We start from the raw sequence: 21,086 nt of genomic DNA, 5'->3' as shown, positions 1-21,086 counted from the left end.
ACAAATAATAAATTACAATTCTACGTCGTAAGAAGTATATAATATACTTCCATCTAAACTTTATTCTCTTAGCATATACAGTACTATATACTGCCATAGATAAACCCAACATTAAATTGTATACTGTATTGCTGTAAACCACTATGTATTATTCAACTCACCCTAATGGGTATCGAAATGGTTTATTACGTCCTTCCAATGATTGCTAAGCCTGAATCCATCTTCTCGGTTAAAATTGTCTCTGTGTTTGTATATGTGGATCGCCTCATGAACGAATCTCTCATGATAGCCAGATGGCTTGAAGAGAACCTCCGTCTTGGAGAAGTCAATGTCATGTGAGCCCACTGAGTTGTAACAGTGGTCTGCCACGGCTGAGGTGTTTGTCCTACCGTGTTTTAGATCAGCTTTATGTTCACGAATGCGGTCTGAGACGTGTCGTTTGGTTTCCCCAATGTAACTGCTACCACAGAGGCAACTTAGTTTGTAGACGCCAGGGTACTGTATGTCTGGAATCACATCTTTTACAGACGGTACCAGATCACGGATTTTATGTAGTGTTGAATCGGACCTGGATCTTGTGTTTAATCAGGATTTTGGAGATCTTTTTTGTGACCCCAGCAATGTAGGGTAAGGTGATGGTCTTGAAAGGCTCCTCAACAGGATCCTTCTTGATGGTTGGAGTGATGGCTCTGCGGATTTCCGCTTTGCGGATTTCCTTCTTGATGGTTGGAGTGATGGCTTTGCGGATTTCCGCTTTGCGGATTTCCGCAAAGCCATCACTCCAACCATCAAGAAGGATCCTGTTGAGGAGCCTTTCAAGACCATCACCTTACCCTACATTGCTGGGGTCACAAAAAATATCTCCAAAATCCTGATTAAACACAAGATCCAGGTCCGATTCAACACAGTACATAAAATCCGTGATCTGGTACCGTCTGTAAAAGATGTGATTCCAGACATACAGTACCCTGGCGTCTACAAACTAAGTTGCCTCTGTGGTAGCAGTTACATTGGGGAAACCAAACGACACGTCTCAGACCGCATTCGTCAACATAAAGCTGATCTAAAACACGGTAGGACAAACACCTCAGCCGTGGCAGACCACTGTTACAACTCAGTGGGCTCACATGACATTGACTTCTCCAAGACGGAGGTTCTCTTCAAGCCATCTGGCTATCATGAGAGATTCGTTCATGAGGCGATCCACATATACAAACACAGAGACAATTTTAACCGAGAAGATGGATTCAGGCTTAGCAATCATTGGAAGGACGTAATAAACCATTTCGATACACATTAGGGTGAGTTGAATAATACATAGTGGTTTACAGCAATACAGTATATAATTTAATGTTGGGTTTATCTATGGCAGTATATAGTACTGTATATGCTAAGAGAATAAAGTTTAGATGGAAGTTTATTATATACTTCTTACGACGTAGAATTGTAATTTATTATTTGTTGTTAGTAACTCAGCTTATTGTAGAGTATAGTAAGTATCAGTTTATATTTTAGTTTTTTATGTAGTTTTTTACTTTGGTTTTCTACATGGTTGTTTGGTAAATGCAGCTACATATCATTAACATTCCTTTCGTTTATTAATGCTGTTCCTTGCGCCCCCCCGTGGTGCTGTTGATCCTGCATAATGCATGGGCATAATGGGACTTTGAAACCCCTCCGCCCACCTCCTACGCATTGCCCATTGGTATGCTAAATTCCTCTTAATATGCACATTCTTTTGTTAAGGCGCTCCTCCTCGCTACACCTATATAAGCTCCTAGCTTGATAATGTCTCATTCTTCGCCTGAGGACGGCTGCTTGCGTTGTGGCCGAAACGTCGTGAGAATTGTTTTATTATGTTTTATTTTTATTATTTTATTACTTCCCTTCTACGTGACTTTACCGAAAGAACCAAGAAGATGAATCCCTGCAGTCACGAAAGCTTTAAATCGAAACACTACACTTCTAACAGCAGGGTTCCGGCCGTATGATGTTCAGACAGCTGTGTATGCGTGTGTGGCGGTAGTGTAGCGCAGGGGTCCCCAACCCCCGGGTCGCGGACCGGTAGTGGTCCGCGGCCTATTAGGAACCGGGCCGCATAACAGGAAGCGGTGGGCAAGCGAGCGAAGCTTCATCTGTATTTACAGCCGCTCCCCATCACTCGCATTACCGTCTGAGCTCCGCCTCCTGACAGATCAGCGGCAGCATTAGATTATCATAGGAGCGCGAACCCTACTGTAAACTGCGCATGCGAGGGATCTAGGTTGCACGCTCCTTATGAGAAGTCAGAATCCGACATTTATACTGGTAGGAACGACCTGGTTCCACCAGCCCACAGGGGATTATTGTGTCCGTCCGTCGTGCAGGGAGGGGCTGGTTGGGGAGAAAGGGGCTGGGTGGGGAGGGGCTGGGTGGGGAGGGAAAATGTTTTCTTTATATATAGCAACCGGCACATCCTTTGTACGTAACCATCTGTATGTCCCCCCACCCCCACCCTGCCAGCTAGCCAGCCATCCAGCCAGAAAAACTTTTGTTTTACAAATTGTGATAAGAAAATTAAAACTCTCTATCGCGGTGCCATCTCGCAGCAGGTCACTCACATGTGCTGTCGTCTACGGTGGATGAGACGTAGCTTTCGCCAGTGCAGTTGACAGTTATGGCAATGCTGTAGTATCTGTTAGGCACCAGCCCCGTGAATGTGAAGTTGGAGGCACTCCCATAGACAGTGAAGGACGAGAATGTGAGTATGATTCGGTCGGTTAATTGTAAGACGTAGCTGGTGGCGTCCACGCCGACCTCCGTCCACGTGACTGTGATCGTTGTTTCACTCCTGGCACTCACCTGCACTTCTTCAGTTATAATGAATGCACAAGTATCTTAATTAACAAAGCAATAACAATGACAAATAACAGTATTGTGTCAGTCCTCTGCTACTTAAAGCCCACCACCCCTGTGTCACAGGCATGTGAAAAATAAATCAATTGCTCAATGAATTCCTCCAGTATAAATAAAGTCTGATGATTTTTGATTGGTGAAAGGGTCGGAGATAGAGCTATCACTGTCAAACGGATATTCATGGCCGGAAATGAAAAAAAACTCACTGTAACCCCGGGGCCGGCCCAAGACACGCTGGTGGGACTACGTCGATCTGCTGGCCTGGGAACGCCTGTGAATTCCCCAGGAAGAGCTAGAGTATGTGTATAGTAGTGTATAGTAGTGTATCGTATAGTAGTGTATCGTAGTGCAGTGTATAGTAGTGTATAGTAATGCAGTGTATAGTAGTGCTGAAGTATGTCGCCAGGGAAAGGGAAGTCTGGGCCGCTACTACTCAAGACGCTACCGCCACGACCCTCACCACGACAAGCGGACTGAGAAACGAACGAACTGTAACCAATTTTTAACAAGTTCTGGCCAGCTGTCCTCAGCCAGCAGTGGGCGTCAGGGATCGTAATTGATTTATCGTCGCCTGAATAACATGTTGCGTCCGTGAACCCTCCTCCAACCGACACGGCCAATTTAATGAAGTTGCCTCGTGATTACCGGTGCTTTGGAGAGCCAATGTCGCAATATTTCACTATTGGATATTGTTCGCTGATTCGCTGATAGTTACAGCCACCATCATTAGGCCGTTTCCACAATTCCTGAAACCGGCTGATTTTTCTGGTTACATCAGCGAACCGGCAAAGAACCCACTCGTTAAAATGCTTATACAACATGCGACAAAAAAAAATTAATGGTCCGCGTTGGGTGGTGGACGGCTTTTACGACACAAGTTTGGTCAGGTAATTGCATGGCCCACTCCAAAAATACATGATAAATCGTATTGACTGCGGAAACCAGCGTGTTAGGTTAATACATTTCAACAATACGACGATCAGCATTGCATGAGTTGTTCACAAATATTCAATTAAATGTGCATCGTTTGTTTGATGCCATTGACATTTTCTTGGTTCTTTCGGAAAAGTCACGTAGATAGAAAATAAAAATTATAAAATAAAAAATAAATAAAAAATAATACAAGCAAAAAACCCACGATGTTTCGATCGCAACACAAGCGGTCTGCATCAGGCGAAGAGAAAAAAACGCTCGTGTTGCGATCGAAACGTCATGGGTTTTTTCTTTTTATTATTTTCAATTTATTTAATTTTTTTATTTTATTTTACTATTATATTTTTTCTATCTATGTGACTTTATCAAAAGAACCAAGAACATGAATTCCTGCAGTCACGAAAGTTTTAAGTATAAATTTCTGATATTTAAAGTTCAACCTCAGTTCGACGTCAGCAATGAGGAGACAAACCTTTGATCTTTACAATCGATGACGCAGATGTTGTCAGTTACACAATTTATAATCAAGTTAATCAATTATCACATAAAACCGCGAACATTTTGCAAAGCACAAATAATACATATTCCTTTGGACCTTAAATTTATTTGGTTTGTTATTTTATATAAAAAAAATGCTTTGCATACCAATCGCGATAGAACAATTTAACAAAACCGATTAAACACTTATCTTGGACCTTACCTTAAACGATATCTCATGGTTTTCCACACCACGACAACCTTAGGACAACTCCATTTTCACGAAGGCAATGCTTCCTCCATCATACATACAAGGAGTTCATTCAAAATGTTAAACTGCATCTCGCACCATTTAAGGAATCCTCGCGCTGTGTTCTTGTCTTCAGGTCTCCTTGTTTCTCTCTTGTGCTCATGTTCTTGTCTAGTTGCGTCTGGATCTCTCAGGGTCTCAATAGTCTCTTTATCTCTGTTTATCTCTGCGTGCCTCTGTCTCCCTTTTTTGCCTCCGATTATTCCCATGTCTGCTGTTTTCATTCTTTGCCTGCCCTCTCTGTGTTCATCTCTCACACATTCTCTTGTTGTCCCTCTGCGTCTGTCTGTCTCGTTTTCCCTATGCCTGTCTCTCTAGGCCTGTCTCAAAGGCGGCTGGGTACGATGATAGCCTCATCACCGACCCCATCATGTGCCATTCCAGCCTTCATAGGCGCTGCTACTCGCTAACAGCACTTTCCCCAACAGTTTGTTAAGTTAATACGGGGAATCTTTGTTTCTGCGTCTGTGTGCCCATCTCCTTCCCTCTCTCATTGTCTCCATGTCAGTGGCGTATTAGCTACATCAGCTCAGGGCGTGCGGAAATCGATCAGGTGGGGCCCCAAATAGTGTGATTGTCTCTTCGCACGGTGACACATAGAGGCTATTCGATATCGTAGCTCCTTTTGTCCTAACCACATCGTAATTATACTCACGTGGTCTCAAATATTTAACGCCGTAGGGGCGCTCCGTTTTTGCAAAATACATTCACTGCAGCTCCGTAGTGCCTCTTTGCAATATAATTGTCGCGCATCTAATGAAATAAATATCCCAGAAACTGAGTTCTAATGTGAAAGCATTTTCATGAAAATATATTGAAACCGCAATTGACATTGTTATCGAAAAAAAATCTCATTGTGGTTGTCAAGAGGGCCCCAACTCATAGCTTTGGCTACCAGGGGGCCAAGGCGACCCCTGCCCCCACGCTAGGCGCCATGGTGGCTAGGATATGTTAGCTACCTCACCTGCTATTATGAGGTCGTGGGTTTCATCCCGACCCTGACGCCTGTATATTTGGAGTTTGTATTCCCTCTTCCCGTGGGCGTGTGTATTTTTCAACTGGGTCCTCCGGTTTTTCCCTCCACATTTAGGATCAACATTAATACATTTAGAGTATTTTGCTGCTGCTTCAAATTTACACGTTGAGCTATAATTTGTGATAGCCAGGTCACTTCTGAAAAAGAGCGATAGAGCTCAATGGGCCTTACCTGGTAAATAAAAAACAGTTTTTCGCTTATAGTTACGCTACTGCTCTGTGCGTGTCCTATCTGTTTGGCTAGCATATTGTCTGTGTTTGTGTTCTATCTTTTTGGCTCGTCTGTGTGTATGTTATCTGTTTGGCTCGCAACTTTTATCTGTGTGTGTGTCCTATCTGTTTGGCTAGCATCTTGTCTGAACGTGTCTCTGTATATCTCCATTTCTAGGATCCTCCTCCGCGTTTTCCCCAAAATGTATTTTGTTTCGCTGACCGTGAGCACAGGAAATGGCGAGGCTATGTTTTACAGGGCAATCAATGGTTGCAGGGCTTACCTGATATCTGACAACCATTTGCAACTCTTGCAACCTAGGGCAACAACAACAACCGCACAATTAAAATTTTGCATGCATCATTGTAACGTCAGCTTGTTAATCACGAATTTACTCACCAATAGTTTGGCAAAAATTCACATCGATGCTGTAATCACCAACGAAATTTCACAGTACTCTAATTGTAAATGTTATGGATTTATCCTCCAACACACCAGTGTGCTTAAGTAGTAACTAATAGGCACGTTTTGTGTAAGTGTCAAACTTTACTAATTGGCTATGTCAAGCGGTGGGAGGTTAACGACGCATTTATACTTATGGGATCTCACCCAAAAAACATTGATTATGAACAATACTGTAATTTCCATCAGATTTATTGCCATTGTTTATCATCGGCACCATGTTACAACAATTAAGCATCTACACCATTGGAACCTCATTTGCCAGTAACACAATTTGATAATTGTTTTTTTACCCGTTTATCTGGCAACAAAACTGACACCTTTTATTTTTATAAGGAGCCATGTTTGCATTGACCACAATACCTGCAGTCGGAATGCAAACAAATAACATAACTCTGATAATGTATGCACTGTCCTTGATTGGTCCACACCCGACTGCAGGTATTGTGGTCAAGGAAAACATGACTCCTTGTAAAAAAGGTGTCAGTTTTGTTGCCAGATAAAAGGGTAAAAAAACTATTATCAATTAAGCATCTAATTAGAACTTTGCAGACCAGTGCAACTCTTCGTGTCAGAGCAGCCAACGGCAACAGATACCACCGAGCTACTTCCGATATCTCTTCAAGCGATCTCTCTTTTACACAGCAGGGGGAAGCACTTTCACACCCGCCCTGCCACAGAGCACCATTTGTGCTGGGAGCAGAGTACAATAAATCAGGTATGGACCTATTCTTTGGGTATTTCGGCAAAGTCACGTAGATAGGTTTCTTCCTGATGACGAACGCGTGTGTTGCAATCGAAACATCGTAGTTTTTTGTTATTTTTAGTTTTTTTCTTTGAACTTATCTACGTGACTTTACTGAAAGACCCAAAGAATTTGAATTCCGTCACGAAAGCTTTAAGTCAAGATATGGACCTGTCTGAGGCTGAATAATTTGGTTTATTGTGATCCTTCCAGATCTGGCTGCGGACTTTAAGGTCAGATTTTTTTTTTCCAATTCTACAATACATTTTTGTTTCTCAAGGAATGTGCTTTTGTACTCGGAGGGCTAAAGTGGTTCTAAAAGTGGTGAGAGTTCAGTGGTAAGGTTATTACCATGAACAGTGTGGTGGTATTGTAGTGCAGTCGATGAAGCACCTCTCGGTTAGCACGGTTGGCTATGTACGGTGTGAAATAAGTTCACCATATATACCTAACAGAGAATTGAATGGGGCGGTCGTCGTTAAAAGTGAAATAAATGGTGCTGAGAGCGATATGAATCTGTGTTGCAAATCAGAATAAGAATATTTATGTGTACTGGACGAATCCGATGAAATATAAAGCTCTTTTTCACAGATGTCGGGTGGTGAAGGGTTAAAGTAAAAAAAACTGGCGTTATATCTACATGGCGACCAATCTAAAACCCAAAATAAACTAATTATGACTCAATATTTCGTCATGGAAGGCTTACGTATATCAGAATCAGATCAGAATATTAATTTATTCTGGATGAATCCAATAAACTTTACAGATCTTTTTCACAGATGTCCAGTAGGGGCGGGTCAGAATGTTACAACACCAAACAATACAAAAAAACACAATAGGAGTGTAAAGCATAGTAGAGGTAATCAAATAACTTAGAATTTTTTTTACAAATAAAAATGAACTTTTTCTTATTTTACCAGGTAAAGACCACTGGGCTATTAGCTTCTTTTTCAAAAGCGACCTATCCAGAAATGATAGCTCAACGAAGTGGCTTATCATATGGACATTTACAGTAGCACAATAATCTAAATAATCTAAACGCATGTTTATAAAAGTGGAGGAAAAAACCGTAGGACCCAGAGAAAAAAATCCACATGACCATGGGAAGAAAATTCAAACTTCAAATATAACTTCATCAGGGTGGGAATTGAACCGACAGGAGAGGAAGATAATGTCACACCACCCAAACGACTGTGGCGCTGTAATAGAGCGATAAAGTCGAATACCCGACGAAATTACCGATCCGAGATTTGCCCAAAGATGGAATAAAGTGGGCGTGGTGTTAGTCGAAGGGGCGTGTCAATGGCCAAATATTGTCGTTGTGGCTCGTGAATCGAGGCTTCTTGTGATCAATTTTGCTGAGTCGATCTAGCACCCAGCCCAAAGTTGCTTGGGCAGCTAACCTGAAATTGTACGATTTTATCTTAAACTAGCAGGAAGTACCCGGCTTTGTGCGGGGGAAAAATCTTTTTCAAAACGTGCCTTTTATTAAAAACATAATACATACGTACTATTGTGAAAAAACGGCATTCCATTAGTCTGTCCATTTGTCCATCAGCAAAATTATAAGAAGCTTGCAGAAGTGCTGAATTAAAAAGTAATATAAAGTTGGGGGTAATAGTTGATCTAAAAGGTTTCAAAAAATTGTAGACACCGCCCCCCCACCCGCTAAAAAAATATTTTACCCCCCTGTATATACAATAGAGTCAGTAGTATCTAGTGACTCTATAGTAGTATCTATTGACTATATCAGTATCTACTGACTCTATTGTAGTATATGCTGACTCTGTAGTTGTATCTACTGACTTTACAGTCGTATCTATTGAGTAAAGTAGTATATAGTGACTATTGCAGGATCTACTGACTGTATAGTATCTAGTGACTGTAGTAGTATCTACTGATTCTACAGTAGTATCTACCGACTCTCTAGTAGTATATACTGAATGTAAAGTAGTATCCACTGACTATAGTAGTAACTGCTAACTCTATAGTAGTCTCTGCTGACACTATATTAGTATTCACCAACTCTCTAGTAGCATATACCGACTCTATAGTAGCATCTACCGACTCTATAGTAGTATCTACCGACTCTATAGTAGTACCTACTGACTCTACAGTAGTATCTAATGACTATATTAGTACTCTAGAGTAGTGTCTACCAGAGGTGTGGACTCGAGTCATGTGACTTGGACTCGAGTCAGACTCGAGTCATGAATTTGATGACTTGCGACTCGACTTGGACTTGCATAACAATGACTTTGTCCCACCTATGAGATGTGGACTCGAGTCATGTGACTTGGACTCGAGTCAGACTCGAGTCATGAATTTGATGACTTGCGACTCGACTTGGACTTGCATAACAATGACTTTGTCCCACCTCTGGTGTCTACTGATTATAGTAGTAACTACTAATTATATAGTGGTATCTGCTGACTCTATAGCAGTAGCTACTGACTCTATAGTCGCATCTACTGACTGTCGTAGTATCTACTGATTATACAGTTGTATCTACTGAGTCTACAGTAGTATATATTTACTGAAGTAGTATATACCGACTCTACAGTAGTATCTATTGACTCTATAGTAGTATCAACTGAGTCTACATTAGTCTCTACTGACTGTAGTAGTATCTACCGACTCTACAGTAGTATATATTGACTCTATAGTAGTATCTACCGACTTTACAGTAGTAACTACTGACTCTATAGTCGAATCTATCGACTCCACAGTAGTATGTACCGACTCTATCGTCTGTAATAGTATCTAGTGACTCTACAATAGTATGTACTGACTGAAGTAGTTTCTACTGACTCTACAGTAGTAACTACTTACTCTATAGTCATATCTATCGACTCCACAGTAGTATGTACCGACTCTATCGTCTGTAGTAGTATTTAGTGACTCTGCAATAGTATGTACTAACTGTAGTAGTTTAAACCGAGCCTATAATAGTATCTACCGACTGTATTGAAATATCTACTAACTCTACAGTAATATCTACAGCCTCTATAGCAGTATCTACAAACTCAACAGTAGTATCTACTGACTCTATAGTAGTATCTACTAACTCTACAGTAGTATCTACAGCCTCTATAGCAGTATCTACTAACTCTACAGTAGTATCTACTAACTCTATAGTAGTATCTACTGATTCTACAGTAGTATCTACCGACTCTATAGTAGTATATACTGAATGTATAGTAGTATCCACTGACTATAGTAGTAACTGCTAACTCTATAATAGTATCTGCTGACACTATATTAGTATTCACCGACTCTCTAGTAGCATATACCGACTCGATAGTAGCATCTACCGACTCTATAGTAGTATCTACCGACTCTATAGTAGTATCTACTGACTCTACAGTAGTATATAATGACTATATTAGTACTCTAGAGTAGTGTCTACTGATTATAGTAGTAACTACTAATTATATAGTGGTATCTGCTGACTCTATAGCAGTAACTACTGACTCTATAGTCGCATCTACTGACTGTCGTAGTATCTATTGACTATACAGTTGTATCTACTGAGTCTACAGTAGTATATATTTACTGAAGTAGTATATACCGACTCTACAGTAGTTTCTATTGACTCTATAGTATCAACTGAGTCTACAGTAGCCTCTACTGACTGTAGTAGTATCTACCGACTCTACAGTAGTATATATTGACTCTATAGTAGTATCTACCGACTTTACAGTAGTAACTACTGACTCTATAGTCGCATCTATCGACTCCACAGTAGTATGTACCGACTCTATCGTCTGTAATAGTATCTAGTGACTCTACAATAGTATGTACTGACTGAAGTAGTTTCTACTGACTCTACAGTAGTAACTACTTACTCTATAGTCATATCTATCGACTCCACAGTAGTATGTACCAACTCTATCGTCTGTAGTAGTATTTAGTGACTCTACAATAGTATGTACTAACTGTAGTAGTTTCTACCGAGCCTATAATAGTATCTACCGACTCTATTGAAATATCTACTAACTCTACAGTAATATCTACAGCCTCTATAGCAGTATCTACAAACTCAACAGTAGTATCTACTGACTCTATAGTAATATCTACTAACTCTACAGTAGTATCTACAGCCTCTATAGCAGTATCTACTAACTCTACAGTAGTATCTACTGACTCTATAGTAGTATCTACTAACTCAACAGTAGTATCTACTGATTCTATAGTAATATCTACTAGCTCTACAGTAGTATCTACTGACTATATTAGTATCTACTAACTCTACAGTACTGTAATGCGAGCGTAAATGGGAAGGCCGGATGTGACGATCCGGAAGGGAGGAGTCAGGGTCACGTGGGAGAGAGGTTATAGGAGGGAGCCCGGAAGAGATCAGGGCCAGTCGATGGAGTGAAGAGGCGGGACCACGTTGGGTGGCCGCCGCGCCATCAGCCGCGTGGCTGATGGGGCTAGCGGGGTAGCTAGCAGAGTGTGCGGGGCACACGGGGCCAGTGGGGTGGCCAGCAGAGTGTGCGGGGCACACGGGGCTAGCAGGGTGGCTAGCAGAGTGTGCGGGGCACACGGAGCAGCGGTGTGGCTGCAGAGTGTGCTAGCGGAGTGGCTAGCAGGGTGTGCGGGGCACACGGGGCTGGCGGAGTGGCTAGCAGAGCGTGCGTGGCACGCGAGAGGAGACGCTGGTCCCTTGTCGGGACCAGCGGGGTGAACGGACGAGTGGAAGAGCTGAGGAGGAAGAGAGTGCGCGGGGCGCGTGAGAGACGACGCTGGTCCGAGGAGAAGGCCAGCGGGTTGCGGAGGTGAAAAACCTGAATAAAGGACGAACGGAGACTTACATCGCCTGACAGAGTCCTTTATTACAGTAGTATCTACTGATTCTATAGTAGTATCTACCGACTCTACAGGATTAACTGCAATCATTGGGGTTGGGGGGGGGAGAGGACATCACACTGTTCAGAATTTACCTCAGTTTTGTGCTCCTGTGTCTGTACACTTTTTTCATTTTTATTTACACGCTTTTGTTTATTTGCACGCTTTTATTTAACTGTCTGTTGTATCCTCAAATCTTGTAAATCAATTTTTACCCACTTCCCAATGTGGTATCGACTGCAAACTTGGTATACTTATGTCATACTGATAACAATACTCTATTCTATCATTTAAAAAAAACATGTATTTTAATTATTTTACACGCTTTTATAAACTCACTCTGTTGTTGTCGTATCCTCAAATCTTGTAACTCAATTTTAACCCACTTCCCAATGTCGTATCGACTGCAAACTTGGTATACGTATGTTTCGGCTTCATATGTTATGTTTCGGCTTGGGTCTACCGTATTTTCCCGCATATAACCCGCGGGGTATACCACTTTTTACAAACAAAACAAGACCCTGCAGAGTATATGGAGGTGCGGGCTATCCCAAAAATATTTTACACGTGTGACATGTCATAACTCAAATTTCGATTTAAAGCTTTCGTGACTGCAGGGATTCATCTTCTTGGTTCTTTCGGTAAAGTCACGTAGAAGGGAAGTAATAAAATAATAAAAATAAACCATAATAAAACAATTCTCACGACGTTTCGGCCACAACGCAAGCAGCCGTCCTCAGGTGAAAACCAGGTCTGTCGAGGCGACAGCGTCTGTCGCCTCGACGCTGTCGCCTCGACAGACCTAGTTTTCACCTGAGGACAGCGTCTGTCGCCTCGACGCTGTCGCCTCGACAGACCTAGTTTTCACCTGAGGACGGCTGCTTGCGTTGTGGCCGAAACGTCGTGAGAATTGTTTTATTATGTTTTATTTTTATTATTTTATTACTTCCCTTCTACGTGACTTTACCGAAAGAACCAAGAAGATGTCATAACTCGTTAATTTTTTTCATGGTAGGACTATCCACTAAGCAACACTTACCTTTGACTAAAGCACTGCTGAATAAACCACTCACACTAATATTGCACATGTTATCACGTTCTAAATTATTCGAATTGTTTGTACAATAAAACGACAATGTTTGAAGTGGGCGTACTTTGTTTACTGGCGACTGGAGAGCTGGGGGGGAGAGAGGGGGGCGAGGCAATGGCGTTACCGTAGTGCCGCTATTGTCTGCGCAGTGCGCAATCTACAGGTACTAAAACTCTACTTACTAATCTACCAGTTATGTGTTACTTATTTATTGGATATTTACTTTTGGTACTTATTTACTGTTTTAAGTTCACTCGTTTTCGGTTAGTTGTTTTCTTTGTGCACGTTATGATTTTAATGTTAACAATTGATAGTGGAATGCATTACAAATGTAAACTTCGTATTAATATGATGGAATTAATCTGCGGTAATGACGTTAAAGATATTAATGCATGCGGGGTATATGGAGGTGCGGGCTATCTGCAATTTGACACCAAACGCTATTTTTGCGGGATCTATGCGGGCTATATGCGGGAAAATACGGTAATTGTCCACTCTCAACTCATGTTGGCTGTATATCACCACAGTCCCTTACGTTATGGCAAGCTTCGGGGCCACTTCCTGGAATCGTGGAGTTCTGCAATTACTCGTACGGTACATTTCATTAAAGAGTGTTTTTAAAAAATATTTTTAAATGCTACTTATTTATTCGCCTTTTTTACGCGAAGGAGAACCTCGCTCCCGTCGCCGCTGAGCGAGCTCGTGTGCGTTGCTGGGGGCAACCGCGAGTTAGCGTTTCCGCGCATGCGCAGATGCGTGCTTTGGCACCGCGATCAGCGTAATCATATAAAGTTATAAAGTGTGATTTAATTAATTCTAGATTTGAAGCTTTCGTGACTGCAAGGATTCATATTCTTAGGTTTTTTCGGTAAAGTCACGTAAGTAAAAAAATTAAATTAATAAAAGTAAAATAAATAAATAAAAATCACGACGTTTCGGAGGCAACACAAGCTTCCGTCTTCAGGTGGAACCGTCACAGCACGATAGCTGTATCAAGTGAGAGAAATTCCAACAAACAGTATTTGTGTATATATATACTGGTTAAGGGTGGGAGGAGCCAAGGTAGGCCCTGAATATTATTTTTGTGAGGTTCGGTGCGGCTGAAGCACGCTGTTAGGAATGAGCCTTTGTTGTGTAAACTAGGTGCGGATGATATAAAGGTGCGTGTAAAAGGGACTGAGCCTTTTTGTTATGTAGAGATGATGCGGCTGAAATCGCAGCCAGGAAATGAGTCTTTGTTGTGTAGAATGGTTGACTGAGCCTATTATTATGTAGAGGTGGTGCGGCTTAAATCGCTACCAGGAAATGAGTCTTTGTTGTGTAGAATGGTTGACTGAGCCTATTGTTATTGTGATGCCGCCGCCACGAAGCCGTTCGGCAGACGCCCAAATCCCCGACCTCGCCACCACCAAGCAACGGAGCCAACCCCGCGTCCCCCTCACCTCACCTCACATGAACACACCCGCACGCATTTTCCCCCACCCATAGAGCTGGAAGGGGAGATCACCTGATCGGCCGGTTTTTATCTGAGAAACCCTTATCGGGATTAACTCTCACGGTTTCCGGCGATCAGGGAATTGGACGACCTCCCCCGTGCTACGTTGCGCCGCGGCGCTGCGACCAGCCTTAATATGGTATGGTCACGGCGTGGGGCATTCGGCCACCGCGGTTGAGGCGCATCCCCCACACACACCCCCCCCCCCCCCCACGCGTCGACGAGGCAAGCAGGGGAAGGACGGGACAGCATGAGTAGCAGGACCGCAGGGGCTCTTGCGCATAGTCACGGAAGGTTGGGATGGTTGCGCCTGAGCGCGCAGGCCCCATTGTTAGGGAGGGTAAGGGATTAATTAGGATTTACGCCGCGCACGCCGCACACTGATTAGCATATCAAAAGCGCCCGGAACCGCCGTGCGCGTGCCAGAGGGTCGCGAGCCCATTGTTCAGAGCCGCATCCATTTGAGGTAGGGAGGATAAATAGGGGGCGCAAAGGGGAAATTGCTCTCTTTTCTCCAGCGCCAGAGGACTCGCCGCAGCTCCAGCCAGCGACCCGGACGACCGTGCGACGCATCGAGGTGCGCTGTTAGCACAGGGAGCAGCGAACCACCGTGGGCACCAAACAGTGAGGGGGGAGGTGAAGTAGGATAATAGCCGATAGATAGGGAATAGGTACAGGTTTAGTGGAACAGGCCAGCCTCGTCGACTCACTGATTTAACATTAAATTACCAGGTAGCAGAGAATAAATAATTAATAGCGAAGCGTGGCCTCGCGTGATCTTGTCGAGCAGTGTGAGCGTGTGGGTGAGCGTGTGTACACAGTGGTTCGCCACGTGAGTGAGCGCTGCGCGGAGCTGAGCGTGTGGGTGAGAGTGTGTACACAGTGGTTCGCCAGGTGAGTGAGCGCTGCGCGGAGCTGAGCGTGCGGGTGAGCGTGTGTACACAGTGGTTCGCCACGTGAGTGAGCGCTGCGCGGAGCTGAGCGCGCGGGTGAGCGTGTGTACACAGTGGTTCGCCAAGTGAGTGAGCGCTGCGCGGAGCTGAGCGTGCGGGTGAGCGTGTGTACACAGTGGTTCGCCACGTGAGTGAGCGCTGCGCGGAGCTGAGCGCGCGGGTGAGCGTGTGTACACAGTGGTTCGCCAGGTGAGTGAGTGCCGCTGGGAGCTGTGTACGTTAGGGCAGCGTCATTCGCCCTCCGACCCCTGACCGCCGTTTAACAACGCGTGATCCGTGGAGAGATAACGCAGCGTTTGCAGGTGAACGAGAGCGGGCGGCGAGCTATGCCTCTCACACGAGCTCGCGGAGGGACGGACCAGGGAGGGGAGCCGTCGGGCGATGAGCCCAGCGACGGCAGCAGCTACTCGCATAGCAGCGAGGGGTCGGCGCACGGCGGAGCCCCTGCCATACGCCCGGAGCACGGAGGGACTTCGGGGGCCAGCGACCCCGACATTATGCAGAGGTGGTGCGGCTGAAATCGCTGCCAGGAATGCTCCAAATATGTGTAGTTAAATCTTTTTTGCATGGTTAATAACATCTTTCCAATGATTACTAAGTTTGTACCCATCATCACGGTTGAAATTATGTCTGTGTTTGTAAATTTGGATGACCTCGTGTACAAACCTTTGATGGTAGCCAGGAGGCTTGCAGAGCACCTTAGTCTCGGAAAAGACAATTTCATGAGAGCCACCCATCTCAAAAGAATTATCTCATCAAAACGCTATACCACAGAGCTCATGGCATTTCTGACCAACACCACCTGGCCAGTGAATTAAGACATGTACATCGGGCCCTCAGGATGAACGGATACTCTGACCGCACCATCCACCAAGCTGTTTCTCCCACCATACAGAAACAGCCACATTAAACTCCGATCAAAACTATCACGTTACCATACATAGCAGGCGTGACCAAAAAGATCTCCAAAATTCTAAACAAACATAAGATTCAAGTCCGATTCAGTACAGTACATAAAATCCGTGATCTAATTCCATCTGTGAAAGATGTCATTCCTGACTTACAATACCCTGGAGTCTACAAACTGAGTTGCAGTTGTGGTGATTGCTACATTGGAGAAACGAATCGTCATATCTCTGATCGTGTCCGCGAGCACAAGTCAAATCTGAAACACGGCAAAACTGATTCTTCCGCCGTTGCCGATCATTGCTACAACGCTGTGGGCTCTCATGAAATTGTCTTTTACGAGACTAAGGTGCTCTGCAAGCCTCCTGGCTACCATCAAAGGTTTGTACACGAAGCCATCCAAATTTACAAACACAGACATAATTTCAACCGTGATGATGGGTACAAACTTAGAAATCATTGGAAAGATGTTATTAACCATGCAAAAATATTTAACTACACATATTTGAAGCATTCCTGGCAGCAATTTCAGCCGCACCACCTCTACATAACAATAGGCTCAGTCAACCATTCTACACAACAAAGACTCATTTCCTGGCAGCGATTTTAACCGCACCACCTCTACATAATAATAGGCTCAGTCAACCATCTACACAACAAAGACTCATTTCCTGGCAGCGATTTCAGCCACATCATCTCTTCATAACAAAAAGGCTTAGTCCCTTTTACACGCACCTTTACATCATCCGCACCTAGTTTACACAACAAAGGCTCATTCCTAACAGCGTCCTTCAGCCGCACCGAACCTCACAAAAATAATATTCAGTGCTTACCTTGGCTCCTCCCACCCTCAACCAGTATATATACAAATACTGTTTCTTGGAATTTCTCTCACTTGATACAGCTATCGTGCTGTGACGGTTCCACCTGAAGACGGAAGCTTGTGTTGCCTCCAAAACGTCGTGATTTTTATTGACTTTTTATTTTACTTTTATTAATTTTAATTTTTTATCTACGTGACTTTACCGAAAAAACCTAAGAATATGTGATTTAATTAGTTTACATTTCATGGAGGGGGAAAAACAAAGAGCGCTTTTTCGTCCGAGGGCTTTGTGCGTTATGGCTGTGTACTTTGTTAAAACGTCAACACGACAGTTTTTCAGTTAAAAGCATTGCAAGGCGTGTGCACAGACAGACAGACAAAAAAATTACTTATATGGGTAAGATTACATTTTGCGGTTCAAATATATAAAACTACTGTTTCAATGTGCGATGTTTATGTAAACATCGATGTTTATGTTACGCTAACGTTCGATTTTATCATAGCCGCGATTTAGTCTATTCCTTTAACTTGATTTTGTATAAAAGTTTGTATTAAACTTCAGTGAGTGCAAATGAAGACAAACACACACCGCAGAGAAAAACAACCACAAAGCCACATGCATAAGGCGTAAAGTCAGAACTTTACTCCGCCTATGGCCCTACACAATTCTGACACACACAGTCCACCGATTCCATTTCTGCACAGCACATCCGCTCCAATGAACTTCAGCTGGGAGGCCAGCACTCCATGTTCAGCTGGCAGTCTTGTATGTATGATTAACTTCTTTCACACCGTAAAAAGCCAACCGTGCTAATCGGAGGTGCGAGAGGGCAACAAACTACAGAAAAAAACAGTTCTAAAGAAATACGTTTTCAATCTAGATTCAAAAGTGCATCGCTCTAGTGGTTTTCTAATATCGTAAGGAAGAACGTTCCAGACGGCCTCAGAAGCGCATCTGAAAGCGTGTGATGCGGTACCGTTTTTGTCCGATGGCTAGCCAATAGCCTCAACGAAGATGACCAGAGGTCGTGCAATGGTTTATAATCCTTGAGATTAGCAAGGTATTGTGGTTCATTTGTGGCAAGCACTTTGTGTGCAGTGAGTGTCACTTTATAATATATTCGTTCAGCAACCGGAAGACAATAGAACTCTGCAAACACTGGATGGACATGATTGGATCTTGCAGTACCCATCATGACACATGCCAAACAATTGTGTACAACCTTAAGAAATGTTTTTGGGTGAGATCGCATAAATATAAATGTGTTGTTAAGCCTGCCACCACCTGACAGAGCCAGTTAGTAAGGTTTGTCACGTCAACAAAACGTGCCAATTAGTTACAAGTTTAGAATACCGGTGTGTTGTGTAAACCGACATTTACAATTCAAGTACAGATATTCCCCGAGTTACGATGGTCCGACTTACGATATTTTTGACTTACGATGGGGTCGTCGTAACGCATCTCCATCGTAAGTAGAGGACTACCTGGACTACCTTTCAGCTGTCTTAAATATATCAGTTAAGGTGATGTCACCACTGTGGGCTTAGCAGGGGCGAAGACCAGAGAGGGGTTAAAGTAGTTACATAAGTTACAATGGAGCATGTTAATCAGTTCATTTACTGTATATATTATTGGTTTGGGTTATTCACAGTTGATCGACATATTAATCTAAGATCATGCAGAGAATATGCAGTACCTATTATCGGCTGCTCAAAGTTCATCAACATACAATGGCAGGTTTAACGTGACATTTATATGTATGCGATATAACGCAAAACCCTTCATTGTGGATAATATTGGTCGCGAATTCCTACTACTCCATGTTAATTGTGTACACGCCTCAGCTTGGTAGTGTTTGGTGAGGGTAGAGCGGCCTGGGCTGGATACTCGGTCCCAGCCCGCTCCCGCTGGTCCCCACAAGACACTGCTCTGCATTGCCTGTGGATGCTGTGGCAACCCAGTCTGTTTTTTTATCTAACGAGTCAAAGGTGAGTGATGGAGAAGATGTGGCGGTAATGGAAGCAGGATTAGTTTTAACACCCGACCTAATAAACAATATAAATATTAGTCGTTTTCTGGAACTTTAGATGCATGTCTCAGAGTCATGTTTAAGCTACATGTGACAGGTGGAGATCATATCAAACGAACAATACCATGACATTGCAGAATATTGTAGAGACCCTGGCTGATGAGTGAGGGATTCATCCAGAAGTGGAGAGACCCTGGCTGATGATGCTTTGGCGCATTATAGTGGGGGAGCACACTAGCAGAGTGACGTATTCATCCATCAGTGGAGAGACGCTGGATGCTTATGTCCATGGCGCATTAGAGTAGCAGAATGAGGCATTCATCCAGCAGTGAAAAGACCCTGGCTGATGATGCCGATGGTGTTTTAGAGGGGGGAGGTTCAGGGAGTTTAGGCATTCATCCAGCAGTGGATGCCTATAAAGAATTTAATTCATTGGTTCTGGAGAGTGATTATGTGACACACTCCCCTTTCATTTGATTGGCTAATATCAGAAAGATCAGTGATTCCATCGCAGTCTGCTTGTATTGTACCACAGCGCCCTTTAAATAAAATAAAAATATTTAAGTTCAAATTGCTTTAGTGCATCCATTCCCAGCTTGGTAAGGCAGTTAAACCATAGCAAAAACAGTCCGAGACTACACCAAGACAACACACAGTCGCTTAATTAAATTGTACGCTAAAATTAAACGATTGAATCACTTATAAGAATCATATTTGCAAATCGCATTTGCAAACGTGACTGCTGTGTCCAGGGCACTAATCTTCTGCTTCAGAATATTATTTTGAAGGAAGAAGTATGGTGCTTATTAACGATAATGAGTCGTTATCCACGTGGGGTAAGAGGAAACCGTAGCACCTGTAAAAAACCACCACGCCTTGCGAGAGGGGGCAACGCTCTATCCCCCCCCCCCCCCCCACTGTACAGATGGAACCAGATTAGGAGTACTACACTTGCTGCGCTGCCTACTGCTGGGACAGCCAGCAGTATAATCACCTCGTCGATGCCCACTCACAGGTACAAGGTTAAGGAGTGACGAACAGATGTAGATTAGTCCACATACTTTGCTGCTATACTGCCTTCTCCCGACAGAGCCAGGGGGTACGGCTCTTTGACACCCACCCACAGGTAGAATCGTAGGGAGTGTGGAACAAATGGAGATTAGTCCACATACTTTGCTGCTGTACTGCCTTCTCCCGATAGAGCCAGGGTATAAGCACCTCGTTGACTCCCACGGATGCGACAGAAGTTCAACGTCCAACAAACGACTAAAAGGGATGCCTATTTGTTAGTCGAAACGACGAGAGTCCACAAATCCTCAAACTGTCACGCAAACTATGGCATCCGAGGCTGACCCTTATTGTCTCCAAATCAAATCCCGTTTCAGTCCCCCCCGCCGCCCCCGAATTCGGCCTCAAACATATGAAACGAATCATATTCCAGCCACTTTGCCCCGATACCCCACAAGCAGTGTCCAACTTACCGTGCCGAGGGTCAGCATCAGCAGCAGCAGCTGCGAAGATCCGGACAGAAGCCGGGACGGCGGGGCCAAGCGGCCCATGTCCACGCTTTTCCGGTGCTGGAAGGGAAGAAGGACCACTGGATAATTGGCTATGGTATGTTTCTCCTTGGTCTAGGACTTTCATACTAATCAGTCTTCTTTTTTTACCTTCTACTCTCTCATATTTGTTTAAAAAAAACGTTCCGCAATGTGGACTCACTCCAGACGCCCAGTTTTGCCTCTGTCAAACATCAGGTATTTTAAGTGGAGCCAACACATGTAGTAAAAAGTAATATATATTTTTTAAATGATATACTACAGGTACCGAATTGATGGGTATAAGCTTGCCTGTTTCCGTTTGCTCGCCAGCC

General features: G+C 43.6%; 1 pseudogene; it reads right to left on the bottom strand.

The window, feature by feature from the left end:
- Positions 1-20,775, bottom strand: part of LOC144948134 (receptor-type tyrosine-protein phosphatase beta-like) — a 96,414-nt pseudogene extending 75,639 nt beyond the window's left edge.
- Positions 20,776-21,086: the final 311 nt, after the last annotated feature.

Source organism: Lampetra fluviatilis, chromosome 48 (genome assembly GCF_964198595.1).
Source record: "Lampetra fluviatilis chromosome 48, kcLamFluv1.1, whole genome shotgun sequence".
NCBI classification, from domain to species: domain Eukaryota; kingdom Metazoa; phylum Chordata; class Hyperoartia; order Petromyzontiformes; family Petromyzontidae; genus Lampetra; species Lampetra fluviatilis.
This window is presented reverse-complemented; position numbering and strand designations above follow the sequence as displayed.